We start from the raw sequence: 14,193 nt of genomic DNA on the forward strand, positions 1-14,193 counted from the left end.
GTGGGGAGCAGAACGCTTGGATTTCAAAGGCAGTTCCCATTCTTTCATCTGGAATCTTCTCTGCCAGATTCTTTGGCCCTCCGGTGAGAGAGGCGCCCTTCCGATGGACATCTAGGGAAAGTTGGTAGTTTCACTCCTAATTGGACAAACGCAAAGCTATCATAGACTCCACTTTGGTGCGGTGGAATTCACGGTAGGATTCCTCCTCCCTCTTTTCCCCAATTTCCTATGCCTAATTCCTGTGTTATACTTATTTAAAGTCTGAGTCAGTCAACAAGCATTTGTTAGGTTCTTCCATATACCATTCATTGTGCTGAGTCCTGGGAATACAGAGGAAGGCAAAAACACATGCCCCTCCTTCAAGGAGCATTCTCTAATGGTAAAGGTGGCATAGAAATGACCAGGTACATATGCTGCCCATAGAGAGAGCAGAGGCAAGTTTGTCTCAGAGGGCAAGGCACCAGCAGCTAAGGGGATTGGCAAAGACCCCCCCTTTCCTGAAGAAAGCAGGATTTGAGCTGAGTCTTGAAGGGATCCAGGGAATCAGAGGTAGAGATGAAGAGGGAGAGCATTCTGGGAATGAGGGACGGCCAGTGCAAAGTCAGAGCGGGAGATAAACAGGCTAGCTGGATCCTAGAGTTTTCTGAGGGGAGTTAAGTATAAGAAGACTAAAAAGATAGGCTGTGATGGACTTTAAATGCTGGTGGGGAGGGGGGAGGGGAAGGGGCAAGCATTTATTAAGCACCTACTATGTGTCAGGCATTGTGCTAAGCACTTTACAAATACTACCTCAGTTTGATCCAGAAGACTGTATATTTGATCTTAGAGATAATTGGGAGCCACTGGAGTTTATGAGGAGGGGGGCGTGACATGAAGGGAAATCCCCTTGGCAGGACAGAAGAGGACAGATTAGAATGAGGAGAGACTTCAAGGTCTTGACAAGGTGAAGGGTGATGAGACCCTGAGATGAGGCGGTAGCTGGGGTGAGTAGAGGTAGCCATGGATAGCTGTGGTGATCTGCTAGCAAATGTTTAACAGTTTCCCTGAAAAAAACGTTTTATTGCTGTCTTTGGGCTTTATATCATAGTCATTATGACTCCTACTCCAGATTGAGCTGTCCCTTGTGATAAAGAAAAATAGTTAACCAAAAGTGTCTGACACAGTGACCACACATGACAGTGTGTACAGTGTGCAGCACCCCTCAGCTGTGATAGGTGAGGGGGACAAGTTCAGTAGCCTTTCTCTGGGACCTTTGTTGGTTTTCAGTTAATTCAGACTTGCACTTTTTTCCAAAGTGACCTTTAAATCTGCTGTTGTAGATTGTCTTGGTTTTGCTTATTTTGCTCTTCATTGATTTATCCCTGCCTCACCTTATGCTCCTGACTTCTTCATATTCGTCATGTCTTACTACATACTATTCCATTATATTCATATGCATAGTTACTTTTTAGCCATTCCCCAAATGATGGGTACCCATTTTGTTTTTCATTATTAGCTACTACCAAGAATACCATTATGAACATTGATAGAAACACATATGTATTATGCCTTTGTTTCCATTTTTAGTTTAAAGTAGCTTCTTCAAAGTAGCTTATACGGTCTCAGGACTCCATGGGTGTCTACATGCACTTTTCCCTATAGAAATACAGGCTTTTGGATTACCTACTTCTAGAGGAACACATCTTGCTTTCTTTGAATGGCTGAGCTAATAGGTTACAAAAGAGTGTAATCGCATTAATTTTCATAATGAAATGGTTTGGCACAGGTGTCAGAAGTTTACCTTGTCTTATGTACCTCTCCCTGTTCAGTGAAAGATAATTGAGTTATTTTAAAATAGGATGCAAGAGCTCTCATTTTTTCCTTGTTATACTTCTAGTAATGTTTATCCTTTTAGAGACCGTGTTTACAGAAGTCTGAACAGAACTGATGAGATGAGTTCTAGTCTTGAAACAAAGAATCATTCTGCCTCTCTCTCTCTTTCACACTTTTAGTAGTAAGCATTACATTAAGTACAGGTATCAATTTTTTGGTTTTAACAAAATGATTTCCTGTTGGTGGTCATCCTAAAAGAGGGCTGTTTTACATAAACAGGCATGATAATTTAATACAAACTGACTTGGATTTTAGCAACTCTGCTATTCCCATAGAGATCGCTTTTCATGTGGTTAGGGTATTAAATTTCTTTTGTGCTGAAAAGATTGCTTCATTGGTGCACGTATTTCCTTACAGTAGAAAAAGAGTTTATTTACTTGGCCAACTTAGTCTTTATTAGCAGAGGAGCATGTCATTCCATATTATCTGCAAACCTGATACAAATACTTTGACATGACAAATCCAATTATATTTCCATCTTTCTACTGAGTATGGATTTTTCTTAGTGCATATCACAATATTTTTCATACTGAATCATGTCATATATAGTTGTCATTGTTTTAGGAGGATTCTTCAAAGCTAAAAATGGCCATTTTAAATTCCCTAATGAAATAAACTTTTTCCTTTGGCCATTTTCTTTTTCTCTGCTCCTCTGTGGTAGAAAAACAACAATAGAACTCTCACTTCTTGATTTAGCTGTTAGTATGGGTAGAGAAAAGGCCTAAGTAGGACAGGCTTCCAACTTACATGCTAAGAGTTTGTTTTTACTCATTGTTCTAATTGTGATGAGAACAATACATTTTTTTTCCCCTTGGGTGCATTTTCCCCCTTTCTTTTTGCATCTGTGGTTGGAGGTCACACAGGCATCTTTACCCTATTGGATCCTACCTGATTTGCTGAGTTAGCTCACCTTATTTTCTTGACCCTGAGGATGTAGGAGGTGGTGGTCAGGTATAGGTGCATTCTTCCACACAGATGCTTCTGTCGGGTCTCTCTGAATTTTATGAGGTAGACCTTCCATTCATAACTTCAGAAGTTTTTGGATTTTCAGTCAACACATTTTTAGTAAGCACCTACTATGTGCCAGGTGCTGGGAATACAAAGATAGGAATGAAACATTCCCTGTCCTCAAAAAGCTTACATTCTATCGGGGGAGGCAGTGTGTACTTGTAGCAATATATACATAATAAATGCAAGGTCATTATTTTGATAGAACCCTAACCACTGGGAAGGTCAAAAGAAACCTCACAGAGAAGACATAGCTTGAGCAGAATTTTGAAGGAAAACAAGAGATTCATGATAAAACTTTTATTGTCTATGAGGTTTTTAGAGTCCAGAAAAGGAATTTAGGGTCATCTAGTATAATGCAAAGTTGTTACTACTGGGGAAGTAAAATTTGGAAGCCAATAATCCCAAGTGGAATTCTTTATTAATATAATTAATGTCACTAAATTTTTCTTCTTACCTGTATTTTCCTTTAAATAATTTTTTTTCACAACTGGTTTTCATATATATATATATATGTAATATGTGTATATATATACATAATATGTATATATATACACATACATACATGGATATGTGTGTGTATATATATGTATGTATGTATGTATGTATGTATGTATGTATTTAAAAGAATATAAGCAATTGCAGCCTTCGTGCTATAAAAAGTGAAGGAAGGCAACCTCAAGTGATATATCCAACAATAAACTTGTTTCTAAGACCCAGGAACTCATCCAAAACTTTTTCCACAGATCGTCAGAGTGTCTCAGAGGAGTTTGCCTGAGAAGTGTTTCTGTTCTTGTTACACAACTTTTCCGCTATAACCTTTGTCTGTGATATGGAAGGAACAGGCTGTTAAAAAGCAAGGAGTTCCTGGTCTTTGTTTGCCTCTCACCTGGGACTTGCCTGTTTACTCCACAGGTAGAGCATGAGGAGCCCAGAAACCCAATCTCAAGACTTTAATAAGTGATTAGCAGTCTTAATAACACACTTATTCAGCTCTTGTGCTTGACATAAGATTGGCTTTTCTGTGGCAAGATGAGTGGGTTGTGTTTAAACTTGTTGGCTGGGGGTTGGTTCCTAGTTCTTTATGGGGGTAAATGCCAGCCTGGAGCAGACTTTGAGAGCTTATGCTCTAGTGTTGGTCATGACTCGCCCACACATTTACCATTTGGACTTTATTTAACAAATGAAGTCATCAGCAACTTCATCCTTCTCCTATCTCCTTTTGTGGTTGCTTAATAAATATGTAGGCCATAACTATGGCCTCTCCCCATCAAAACCACTGTCCCAAGAAACCAGAAGAATAACAACTCACGTTTCTCCAATCTTTAAGTTTATGAAGTTCCTTCTTCACCACAGCCCTGTGAGGTAGAGGGCTAGTGTTAGCACTTACCATCTTAGGATGCATTGAGCCCAGAGATAGGCAGTTCAAACATAGATTTAGCAAGCCAAGGTCAGAGCTGATTCTCAGGCTGTTAACAGGCAGTCCCAAGGAGGTTGACACATATTCTTGCAGACATAGAAAGAAAGGGGGTATCTCGCTCAAAAATGTCAGTTTGAATTCAGAATGTTTCTTGAGTTGGAGCCCTGTGTCCTTTGTATAATGTTTGAAGCTGCTGAGGTTAATTAAAAATTTCATTTAAAACCCTTCTCACCTCATCTAGTCCCAGAGGGCTCCCATGTCCCCTGATACTGCACAGACAAAACATGGAGTAATGGCAAAAAGTGCCAAGAAGTCTGGGTGACCTGTGTGAACCAGGTGACCTCCATTTCTTCATCTGTCAAATGAGGGCATTTGACAGTCTCAGAAGACTCCTTTCAATGCCAGTGTTCTTTGTGGTGTGCTATTTTCCTTTTTCATTTTATTTTAAATTAGCTTGGAGAACACTTTATGATGATGTACCAAGCAATCACCCTGTTTGATAAAGCTTAACTCTTAACCATTTCAAAATACTGACCAGATCTTACTCTAAAGATCTCTCCATGTATGTGCCAGGAAATTTTGAAGGCTGCTTCTTTGTGGCAAATATTACTCAAAATCTGGATATGGCCAGTCCTTATTGCTGTGTTTCAGAAAGGTCATATCTCTGACCTGGAAAATGATGAGTAACTCCCTATGTCCATTTATACTATCTCTTTTACCCAGAGGGGCCTCCAGCCTTCTATTTTAATGCGTGATACATTCCATATGTGTGGCTGCATGATGCTAGCAGCACATAGCTAGCTACTCTTTCTCAGCAGCCCATAATTGCCTGGTCTACAGAACTGCCTAATCACCCAAATGAGAGAGCCTGTCTATGGAGAGCTGTTATAGGGGAGTTAAAAGCCCCAGCTGAGGAGCTCATGGTTTTTACACTCTCGGCTCTTTCTCCACCTTCTTGAAAAACCTTGAAAAAGCAATGCTACATTTTTCTTTGCCTTTATTTCTTTATTTTTAAATGGGAAGCAGCTGCTTTTTCCCCAGGTAATGGAAATTATGTGGACTGATGTGTATCAAGACTCCTATGACCTCCTCAGCCACTGGAAAGTAATCTTAGTGACAAAAAGGGAGCCAGTGATCCCCTCTGGCCAGAGAAGATGCCCTATACAAAGGATATTGACAGTGAGGGTACTTCGTCAGAAAACAGTCATGGTCCTTTAAATTCATGCCAGACTAGGTTGGAAGGATAGAATTGAGCACGGTGCCCAGAGATGCATTAGGTTAAATGGTACTAAAAACTTTCAGAGAGCTCACTTTTGGAGCATTTACTGGCATGGACTCTTCTGGGCTCCTGTAACTGGCCAAAGGCTCCAGAAAACTTTGCTGCTTCTGTCCTTCATGCAAACAGTGTTTCATGTAGGGCTCCTGCATGTAATATACCAAGTGCTCAGCTCTGCAGAAGACACAGAGTTAAGTAAAACTTTACCCTCACCAACATAGCCAAATGCCTAGAATGGGGTTCACCTACCTCAATTGCCTCTGTTTTCCTTCACCTCCCAGTCTCTTCTCTGTCCCTTTAAGTCTGGCTTCTAATTCTACCACTTGCCTGAAATCGCTCTCTCCGAAGTTCTCAGCAGTCTGTTCACTGTTCAGTCCAGGGGCTTTTTCTCAGTCCTTATCTTTCTTGGTGTTTTTGTGCATCTTTTGCCACTGTTACTACCTGGGACACCTTATCTGGCCCAGCCACAGAAAAGATTGACGGATTTCTTGATTATTACAGTTGGTCGCTAGACTTCTAATCGCGTCCCTTTCCAGTTCATTCTCCACATGTTGCCAAATTGATATTCCTAAAAACATAGATTGACTCATGTCACTGCCCTTCTCTTTTTAAAAATCTTTAAAATTTATTTTGTTAGATATTTCCCAATTATATGTAAAAATTTTTTTGATCATTCATTTTGTAAAATTTAGTGTTCCAAATTCTCTTCCTCCCTTTTGCTCCTCCCCCCTCCTTTAGAAGGCAAACACTTTGTTTTTGATTATACATGTGAGGTCATGCCAAACGTATTTCCATATTAGCCATGTTGCAAAAGAAGAAACAAACAAAAGAAAACAATAAAAATAAATATATATTTTTAAAAGCATGCTTCAATCTGCATTCAGACATCATCATTTCTCTCTCAGTGAGTTGTTAGGTTTTTTCATCATGAGTCCCTTGGAATTGTCTTAGATCACTGTCTTGATTCAAGTAGCAAAGTCTTTCACAATTGATCATCTTTACATCTTTACAATATTGTCTTAATGTGTACAATGTTTTCATGGGTCTGCTCACTTTACTTTGCTTTACTTTACTTTGCATGAATTCATAAGCGGTCCCAGGTTTTTCTAAAACCATCTGGCTTATCGTTTCTTATGGCACAATAGTATTCCATCACAATCATATAGCACAGTTAATGGGTATCCCCTCAATTTCCAATTCTTTGCTATCACAAAAAGAGCTGTTATTTCTTGCCTATCCATTTTTTATATCATTCCAACGTAATTGACTTACTCCACCCTCTTTCTATGTAGAATCCTTCTGTCTGCCCTAATAATGATAAAGTTCTTATGAGGGTTATGTATCATTGTCCCATATAGAAAGGTACACAATTTAACCTTATTGAGTGCCTTATGATTTCTCTTTCATGTTTACCTTTTTATGCTATTCTTGAATCTTTTGTTTGAAAGTCAAATTTTTTATTCAGCTCTTTTCATCAGGAATGCTTGAAAATTCTCTATGTCATTAAATAACCATTTTTTCCTTTGAAGGATTACACTCAGTTTTGCTGGGTCAGTTATTCTTGATTGTAATCCCAGCTCTTTTGCCTTCTAGAATACCACGTTCCAAAACTTCTTCTCCTTTAATGTAGTAGCTGCTAAATCTTATGTGATCCTGACTGTGGCTCAATCGTACTTGAATACTTTCTTTTTTGCTGCTTAAAGTATTTTCTCTTTGACCTGGGAGCTCTGGAATTTGCCTATAATATTTCTGAGAGTTTTCATTTTGGGATCTGTTTCAGATGGTGATTGGTCAGTTCTTTCAATTTTTATTTTACCCTCTGGTTCTAGGATATCTGGGCAGTTTTCCTTGACAATTTCTTGAAATATGATGTCTAGGCTCTTTTGTTGATCGTGACTTTCAGATAATCCAGTAATTCCTAAATTAAATTAAAATTATCTCTCCTCAGTCTGTTTTTCAGATCAGTTGTTTTTCCAATGAGATATTTCACATTTTCTTCTACTTTTCCATTCTTTTTACTTTGCTTTATTGTTTCTTGGTATCTTACAGAGTCATTAGCTTCCACTCGTCCAGTTCTAATTTTTAAGGAATTCTTTTCTTTTTTTTTATTAATTTTTTTTGATTTATCAATAATCACTTCCATATGCTTTTGAGTTTAAAATTTTTCTCCCCCTTCCTCCCTACCACCCTCCCCAAGATGGCCCACAATCTGATATAGGCTATACATTTACATTCATATTAAATATATTTTCGCATTAGTGATATTGTAAGTAGAAATTAAAATCAATAGGAGGAACCATCAGAAAGAGAAAACAAAACTCAACAGAAGAGAAAAAAAATAACAATTCGGCTTCCATAGTTCTTTCTTTGAGTGTGGATAGTATTTTCCATCACAAGGCCTCTGGAGATGTCTTAGATCCTTGTATTGCCAAGAAGGGTTAGGTTTATCAATATTAGTCATCACACAAGATAGCTATTATTGTGTATAACGTTCTCTTGGTTCTGCTCACTTCACTCAGCATCAGACCATACAAGTCTTTCCAGGCTTTTCTGAAGTCAGCCTGTTCATCATTTCTTATAGCATAATAGTATTCCATCACATTCATATACTATAACTTGCTCAGCCATTCCCCAATTGATGTGCATCCTCTCAATTTCTAATTCTTTGTCATCACAAAAAGAGCTGCTGTGAATATTTTTGTATATGTAGGTCCTTTTCCCATTTGTGTGATCTCTTTGGGATATAGTCCTAGGAGTGCTATTGCTGGGTCAAAGGGTATGCACATTTTTATAGCCCTTTGGGCATAGTTCCAAATTGCTCTTCAAAATGGTTGGATCATTTCACAACTCCACCAACAATGCATTAGTGTTCCAATTTTCCTACATCTTCTCCAGCATTCATCATTTTCCTGTTTTGTCATGTTGGCCATTCTGGTAGGTGAGATGTGGTACCTCAGAGTTGTTTTGATTTGCATTTCTCTAATCAATGGTGATTTAGAGCATTTTTTCATATGACTGTAAATGGCTTTAATTTCTTCATCTGAGAACTGTCTGTTCATATCCTTTGACGAATGGCTTGTGTTCTTATAAATTTGACTTAATTCTCTATATATTTTAGAAATGAGGCCCTTATCAGAGAGACTGGTTGTAAAAATTCTTTCCCAATTTTCTACCTTCCTTGTAATCTTAGTTGCATTGGCTTTGTTTGTGCAAAAACTTTTCAATTTAATGTAATCAAAATTATCTGTTTTGCTTTTCGTAATGTTCTCTATCTCCTGTTTGGTCATGAATTCTTCTGTTCTCCACAGATCTGACAGGTAAACTATCCCTTGCTCTCTCAGTTTGCTTATAGTATCAGCCTTTATATCTAAATCATGTACTCATTTTGACTTTATTTTGGTATATGGTGTGAGATTTTGGTCTATGCCTAGTTTCTGCCATACTCTTTTCCAGTTTTCCCAGCAGTTTTTTTTCAAAGAGTGGATTCTTATCCCAGAAGCTGGGATCTTTGGGTTTATCAAATAATAGATTACTATAGTCACTGACTACTGTGTCTTGCATACTTAACCTATTCCACTGATCCACCACTCTATTTCTTAGCCAGTACCAAGCAGTTTTGATGATTGCTGCTATATAATACAATTTAAGATCTGGAATGGCTAGACCACCTTCCCCTGCATTTCTTTTCAGTAGTTCTCTTGATATTCTGGACCTTTTGTTCTTCCAAGTGAATCTTGTTATTATTTTTTCTAACTCTATAAAATAATTTTTTGGTAGTTTGATTTGTATGGCACTGAATAAGTAAATTAGCTTAGGTAGAATTGTCATTTTTATTATATTATCTTGGCCTACCCATGAGCAACTGATGTTTTTTACTTTTTACTTTGCTTTATTGTTTCTTGGTATCTCATGGAGTCATTAACTTCCACTTGTCCAGTTCTAATTTTTAAGGAATTATTTTCTTCAGTGAGCTTTTATATCTTCCCCTCCCCCAATTTGGCCAATTCTGCTTTTTTAAGAGTTATTTTCATCCATGAATTTTTGTATCTCTTTTTCCATTAGACTAATTCTATTTTTTTAAGGTATTTTCTTCATTATTTTTTGGGCCTCCTTTACCAAGCTGTTAATTGTCTTTTCATAATTTTCTTCCTTTGCTTTCATTTCTTTACCTAATTTTCCTCTATCACTCTTATTTGATTTTGAAAATCATTTTTTTACTCTTCCAGGAATTCTTGTTTGGCTTGTGTCTAATTTCACTTTTTTTCTTGGAGGTTTTGCTTATGGCTGTTTTGACTTCATAGTGTTCTTCTGAGTTTGTTTCTTGATCTTCCCTGTCATTATAATAGCTTTTTATGGTCAGATTCTTCATTGTTTGATCATGTTTTCCGCATTCTATATCTTGATTTGGAAATGTATGTTACTATTGGACTCTGTTTCCTGTGCTGGGGGAGGGAGAAAGCAACTCTATATCAAGCTATAGACTTTTTCGTATCCTGTTTTCAGGGTTAGTTCTGGGAGTTCAGAAGTTTTCAGTGCTTCTAAGATGGTGTGATTTGGGAATAAGTATGGTCACTGCTCTCTTGGTCTGTACTCTGGTCCTTACCTGGAAAGGGCCCCTGCTCCCTTGGGACTGGAAACAATACAGTTTCTGTAAAAGAGCCCCTCAGTGAAACTTCCCCTCAGCATTTCTACTCCCTTTTGACTGAAAGTGTGCATCTCTAGCCTTGAAATATGACCTAGAGGAGCAGCTAGATGGCACAGTGGATAAAGCACCAGCCCTGGATTCAGGAGGACCTGGGTTCAAATCTGGCCTGAGACACATAACACTTACTAGCTGTGTGACCCTGGTCAAGTCACTTAACCCCATTGCCTAGCCAAAAAAAAAAAAAAGAAAAGAAAAGAAATATGACCCAGAAGTGAGTATAGGCAATGGAGTTGCCAAACTGCATCTGGTCCTGCACCCAGTGCTAGAACAGAGGTACCCTGTCATCTCTTTCTGACCAATTGCCAGGTCCCCTTACCATCATCTCTGGCTTGAGAGCTCTCCAAGCTGCTCCTGCCTGTGTCACCACTGCTTAGTCCCACTATTGGTGTTTCCTCCATGCGGTTTGTAGCCCAGCCTCTACCTCAGTATCACAGATCTCTTTCCAAACTTCTAAGTTGTCTTGGGCTAGAAGAATGTCTCACTCTGACCTTTCATGGGCTCTGACACTCCAGAAGAGATATTATTTTAAAGTTGTTTGGAGGAGAATTTTGAGAGAGCTTAGCTGAATGCTTCTCTTCTGCCGTCTTGGCCCCAGCTCTCACTGCCTTTCTCAAAAAGCTTTATTAGCTCTCTGTTGTCTTTATGATAAAATATAAAATCCTTATTGTGACATTTAAAACAGTAAGCATCCTGGCTTCTACTTACAATTACAGTCTTTTTTTCATGTTACTTTCTTTCACACAAACTCAATTCCAGTTATAGGTGTACTGTATACACAGAGGTGTACTGGTAAATGTTTAACTACTCCTCCCCAAAACAAAACAAAAAGTATGGTTGACACACTTTAAGTTTAATCTGCATTATTAACATTTCTCCATCGCTTTCTCAAGTCTAGACAATCAAAAAAATGATAATCAAGTTTAATTTGTAGGGTTTGCCGATTTCTGAGGTGAAAATATTTCCACTGAAAACTTAACACCTGCTGGGATGAGCCTGTGCCAGCTGGTTCTAGTACACCCTTGTCTATACAGGACAACCCATTTGGCATTTAGATAGTCTTTGTATGTGTTGTATTGTATTTCCATAGGAGAATTTAAGCTTTTAAGAGCAAGATCCATTTGATTTTTGTCTTGGTAACCTTAGGGCCTTGTATTTGGGAGACATTTAATAAATGTTTGATCAGATTTAATGGTCTGTGCCCTCATGAAACTTATAGCCTAGCAAAGGAGATGTTAGACCGTCCTCCTAGGTACACGGTCAGTGACAAAGGTTTTTAGACCTTGCCACATTATCTGTCCTCGCAGTGATCTTCTATGAGATCCTTATATCGTCTTTACCTTAGTGCCCGTATCACCCAATCTAGTAAACTTGAAACTATGATTCTTAGCTAGCACCGCTGGACAGCTGGCCTAGACATAGCAACAAAATTATGGAAAGAAATACATATTTCTGTCTCTTATTTGCTTTTCTTTCTTGTTTCTATCTTAGATCATAAGCAAAAGGACCAACTTCTTATTTTTATGTTTTAGATAAAGTCCCTGATTTTTCTCAAAAATGTGGGTGGGGTGGAAGTAGATGTGGGGAGTCATCTGCACTAGGGTAATAATTCACTCCGGTGCTCCAGAAATTATTTGTTTTGTTCTGGATTTTGTCACCAAAAACTGAGTAATATTTTGTCTGGACAAAGAGGAGTCATATTGTAATGGATGTGAACAGTCACATTCTCCTGTCTTACAGGAGAAACTAAAAGAAGACTGATATGGTTTCCAGCCCATGATTCAGGGAGATATTTCCTTCTAGTGGCCAAAGCGAGAACATTGTCTCTTTTTTTTTTTTTTTAAATAGAGGAATGCCGAAAAGGGTTATGACTTCAAAGTGTTCCTTTTGCTGTCTGTTTTAAATAACTACAGATTATCTCTGATTTTAAAGCTTCCTCACAGTCAATTCCTTCTTTCATCTGACAGGTAGGTGGTGGGGTGGGCAGAGTGCTTGTCTTGGAATCAGGGAGACCTGAGTTCAAATCCTGACTCAAGCACTTACTGGCTCTGAGACCTTGGGCAAGGCACTTAGCGCCTCTCAGCTTCAGTGTCCTCTGCCACTAATGAGCTCTGTGACCTTGAGGAACTCACTCTTTTTCTGGACATCAGGTTCACTTATTCAAAAAATGAGAAGATGAAATTACACAATCTCATAGGTCCCTTCTATAGCTAATATCCTATTCTATTAGAAAGCAAAATTCTCATTATAAAGAGGGCTCCCCAGTTCTTCCATGAAGGAATGTGCTTTTCATGTCATCCTCAATCTACTTCTCCTTCTGACTTCACTATTTCTGTTGGTACCATTTCCTCAGTTTCCCTTGTTCAAAACTGTGCTATTCTTTGTCTTCCTCTCTCTTCCTCACTTCTCCTATCTAATCAGCTACCAAGTCCTGCCAATTCTGCCTCCTTAGTTTTACAAGCCCTTGTTACCACCCCTGTAGACTGTTGCAGTGGCCTGGAACCAGCCTTCCTGCTCCATTTCTCTCCCCACTCCACCCCATTGTACATAACTGTCAGACTTGCTTTCCTTGTGTACGGGTTTGATCATTTCCCTCTTGTGGTCAGAGCCCTTCGGGGTCCCCCTGAAGTTAGGCAGTAGTCTAACTAGAATCCAGATTCCTTGCTCAGACTTCCAGTTCCTCCACAATCTGGCTCCATCCCACCTGTCTTGCCTTCCGTTACTGTTACCCCGTGTTCTGTGTTCCAGCCAAACTGGACTACTTGCTGCTGCTTTCCCACCTCCATGCCTTTCCTCGTGCTATTACCTGTGACTGGAAAGTGCTTCATTGTCCTCCTTGCCTGCTGACCATCACCTGTCCTTTAAATTCCCTTCAGGTGCCACTGTCTCCAGTGGGCCTTCCTCAGTCTTTCCTCTTCCATCACTAGTGACCTCTCCCTCATCCAACACAGTGTTTACCTCTCTGATGCACTGTTCCAGTGGATTTGGGATCCCAAATTCTCCCTCAAACAAAGGCTTATCTCTTTGCTTGTTTATACCAAGTTGGATGAAAAATAAATGAAAAAGCATTAAGCACTTACTATGTGCCAAGACTGAGAAATTCTGAAGATGCCAACAGAGAAAGAAAACAGTCGCTGCTCTAATTAGAGTAGATACCACGTCTAACAGTGTTCAGGGAAAATACAAAGGTCCAGAGATCTCATGGATGCAGTGACAGGGAAGATGTGAAGGCCCAGGAATTCTTCAGGTGTCTGGGCATATGTGCCCTATAGGGAAGGCATCCTGGAGAGGAGCAGCCCACCACTAGAGGCATTCCCAGTGCCTTCTGATAGGTATAACAATAGGGGAGGGTAATTATCTAGCCTGGAGGGGAAAAGTGAACATTATCAGGGAGGATGGGGATGGGCTCTAGCTAACTGGGTTTGGGGCAGAAAAGGGACAACAGCTTGGTGCTAGCACCGAGTGGGTAACTCCCAGTACTCCATGGGCTTTAGGGAAGGGAACGGTGCCCCCTATTTGATTCCTACCCTGGCTGGATCTACTTATGTATTTTGTACTAAAGTTATATCTGCATCTTATCCCTTTACTCCTTGAAAGCAGAGGATAATATTTAATCTGAATTTTGTCTCCTCAGCTCCTAGAATAATGCTGTACATACAGTAGGTACTTAAGAAATGTTTATTGAATTGAGCATCTGGGAAATCCTTGCATTATACTGAACTCTTAAGCCTCTATACAGATGCTTCTGGGGTCTCAGATATTGCTTGAAAAAAGTGGGTTGTCAGCTGGTGCCAGGAAATTTTTAATATTAAACACAGAGAGTTTTATTGTTAAAATAATTGTTTTAGCAGGATTTGATCATGGAAATCACTTACCACCAAGTAGTATGGAGGTGTGATTTCCTATTCATTGCTT

General features: G+C 39.1%; 1 protein-coding gene across 7 annotated transcripts in view; it reads left to right on the forward strand.

Moving 5' to 3' along the window:
• Positions 1-14,193, forward strand: part of ATG7 (autophagy related 7) — a 262,756-nt gene that overhangs the window by 79,261 nt on the left and 169,302 nt on the right. The window lies entirely within an intron of this gene.

Source organism: Vombatus ursinus, unplaced genomic scaffold (assembly GCF_900497805.2).
Source record: "Vombatus ursinus unplaced genomic scaffold, bare-nosed wombat genome assembly UNPS02014773.1, whole genome shotgun sequence".
Lineage (NCBI taxonomy): Eukaryota > Metazoa > Chordata > Mammalia > Diprotodontia > Vombatidae > Vombatus > Vombatus ursinus.